Here is a 3,668-nt window from a genome sequence, read left to right as displayed (position 1 = left end):
AAATTCATAAGAGGGGTCCAAGCTTAAATTATAAATGTGAGAGAAAGCTGCAAACATAATGTGCCTAAAATCATAAAACTGGATGAGCTTACCAAGGCGGGAGAGCATAGACAAAGAAAAGAAAACCCATTACTGCTTCATAAAGTACCCCAACATGGAGGAGTGAGGGAAATGGGGAGGAAATCACAAAAAGCCTGAGAAGTTGTGGTCAAAAAGGTAGAATGAAAACCAGATATGTGTAGTGTTCTGAATGGCAAGTGGATAAATTATTTCCAGGATGTTGATAGGTCAAGGAAGATGAGAACTGAGAATTGACTACTGGCTTAACAAAAATGAGGTCATTGAGACCTTGATACCGTTCAGGAGGAATGAGAAGAGAGAATATAGTGATAGCATGCATAAGCGGCTCTTTCAAAGATGAGAAATATAAATAGAAGAATATCATGAGGGTTAATGAGTACAAGGGGGTTTTGTGTTGTGTTTTATTTTGTTTTGTTTTTTAAGATAGGAAAAATAACATATTGGCATGCCTGTGGGAGTAATCTAGTACAGAGTAGAAACTGACAATATAGAAGTGAGTTAAGAGTTGCTGGGGCAATACATTTGAGTAGGTGTAGGCAATACTGTCTAGTAGACAAATGGAGGCGTCAGCCCCAAGTGGGATTATGGAAAGTTAATACAAAGGAAGGTGGCATATATGGCTACAAATGCAGGTAGGTGGGTAGGTAGGAATTTATCTTCTGATTGTCTTGATTTTTTCAGTGAAATGGGAAGCATGATCATCAACAGAGAGTAAGGATATGAGAAGAGGTATTGGAGGCTTAAGGGAGTGGAGAAAGCATTAAATACTCATTTGTGGGAATGGAAAAGTAATTGAATGAGAAATTGTAGCACTGGATAGTTGTTGGATAGGTGATATTAATGTAAAAACATTCATTGCCCCTTCCGACTAGTTCCTCCTTACCATGCTTAGCACTGCAGGAGGATTATAATTCTCACCCCACTGATATTAAGCTTAGCCAGATGACTTCCTTTGACCAATGAAATAGAAGTGGAAGTAGCATGTACCACTTCAGAAGAGAAGCTTTAAGAAACATCATATGCTTCTACTATCTCTTCTTTCCTTCTGCCATGAGTACAGCAGCACCCCCAGGAAGGAGCAGTTCCATTAGCCTAGTTCCCAGAGTCAAGAGTCAAAGGTGGCTCACAGTGTACATTTAAATGAGAAACAAAGCTTTATTGCATTCCCTTTGAGACGCTGAGATTATTTGGTATCACAGCACAACTAGACAAAATTGGCTGTCATGGGCAGAATTAAGGGCCTACTTGAAGTTACCATCATGAATATAAAGTAAGAAGTATTGGCATGGCTACGGGTTTATTCCCAGCCACATTCATCTGCAGGGAGGCAGGCACGGCATGTGTGTAGAGTTGGATTTAAACAGGGTTGTGAGTCATTAACTTGTGTATAAAGAAGTGAGAAATTGAAAGGGGTTTCGAGTGTTGCAAAGAAGTATTTATCATAATTAACCATGAAATTTAAGGGAGAAATAAGGAATTGAGGGCACTGAGGAAGAGTGAAAAGGTGTTAGGGAAACAGATTGAAAGTCTTGGTTGGGAGTCAAAGGATTTTTGGAGTTGAATTACTGGAGAGAATAAAGCGAAAAGATAAGATGTTGTGATCAGAGCATGGGATGTTACCTCTGCGGAAGAATGGCTGTTTGTGGTGACAAGATCTAGAGCAGTGCTGCTCAAAGCAGTATCAAAGCCAATCCTTGAGCCTCATATGGGTCCACAATGAGATAAATTGCAGAAATTGGGAATAAAAAGAAAATTTAACAACAACTTGACAGTGTCATGACACCCAAGCATTTGATCGTGGGTTTGCATCTTTTGCATCTACATTTTTTTAACCAATTTATTTTTATTTCATTTTCCAAAAGCATTTTTTATTTATGATCAATTAGATGTTACAAAACAACAATATAGAAAGGGGGTTTCATCTTCCTAGACAGTTTGAGAAATTTGGTCAGCACAGTACTTGTCATTTTTTTGATTTCTGGACCCCTTTACACTCTTAAAAATTATTGATGGCAAAGAATATTTTATATAGATTACATCTATTAATATTTACTATATTAGAAATTAAAACAGGAGCTTTAAAGATATTTATTTAATTCAATTAAAATATAATAAACCCATTAAATGTAACATGACTATTTTTATTAAAAAAAAAATGTTTTCCAAAACAAAAAAAATTAATGAGAAGAGTGGCATTATTTTACATTTATGCAAATCTCTCTAATGTCTGCCTGAATAGAAGACAGATGGATTTTGAATCTGCTTCTGTATTCAACCTATTTTGATATTACAGGTCATGTAGTCTCTGGAAGACATTGTATATTCATGAGAAAATGAGAGTGAAAAAGGTAAGTAACATCTTAGCAATATGATGAAAATCATTCTTAACCCATTGGCCCCCAGAAAGTGTCTTGGGAACCTCAGAGTACATTGGACCACACTTTGAGAACTGCTGATCTAGAGTAAAGACAATGGAATGTGTCTAAGGCAGGATGTAAGGCAAAATCATTGGAGGACAGAAGTTGAAAAAACTGAGAGACCAGAGTATTGGGAATGACCAAATCATAGCAGGAATTGTGTTAAAGAGAATGGCAGTGTGTAGAAGAGCTAAAAATATACAAGGCACAGGTGGGAGTGAAGCAGAGAAGGGGCAAGATTTCCTGGATGACAGCACACATGAGTAATGATTTGGAGAGTCTTCCTTTGGAAGTTACAAAATATGAAGAAAACTGTTAAGAGGAAGTGTTCAGCTTAATAAAAATCAGGAAAACTAGTTAATTCAACTATTTGCAGAGCATTAAATATGATAACACCAGAAGAGATCTAAGGATTAAAATGCTTTTGTTTCTCTCCTTGGTGTGATTTCTGCTCATTTATATTTGATAGTTATTAATTGCAATGACTTTATTACCAGCAGATCTGGATGATGCTAGCTAGCCATGGTTTTTATTTTTTGGCACTCTATAAATCTCCTCCTATGGTACAACAGGCCAATAAAATAAGCATTACAATCCTTCAAGAAACAGTCAATAGTTTTTAAAATCTAGACAGTGACTGACATGTCTGGATTTATTCTCTGCCAGCTATTAGTAGCAAAGGTCAAAAAAGAACAATAAGTCAACTGAAACTTCAAATGAGCTTACATCTCTCTTTTTCAGACAAATGAGATCCATGCTCCCAGGAATGTGCAGCTCAGAAATCAAAATGACATCTTTGGCTGAGCTACAAGAGTAGAGAATTGGGAATTTCAAGTAGACTTAAATGCCACATTTGGGAAGGTTTTAAAATAAATCACATCTAAATACCAGACCTAAATTAAAAGGCTATTACTCTTGTTGAGTTTTAGCATTTCTAAAAAGATTTTAGGGCAAAGGAAGGAGGAATGAATAGGGGACTAGGACAAGAGAACAGAGTTCAGGGACCTCCTAGGGTCACCAATGAAAACGTTATTGAACAGAATAGGAATGATTTGCCAAGGAGACATTCACATTCCCAGTGTAATTAATTTTCATTCCCATCATTGAGCATGAAAAATTAGGAAGTACATGAAGCAGAGAATTATAAATGTTCCTGGGTGAAAAATAAGA

The sequence above is a fragment of the Eubalaena glacialis genome, chromosome 5 (genome assembly GCF_028564815.1).
Source record: "Eubalaena glacialis isolate mEubGla1 chromosome 5, mEubGla1.1.hap2.+ XY, whole genome shotgun sequence".
Lineage (NCBI taxonomy): Eukaryota > Metazoa > Chordata > Mammalia > Artiodactyla > Balaenidae > Eubalaena > Eubalaena glacialis.
The sequence above is the reverse complement of the archived record's forward strand: the minus strand, read 5'-3'. Positions refer to the sequence as shown.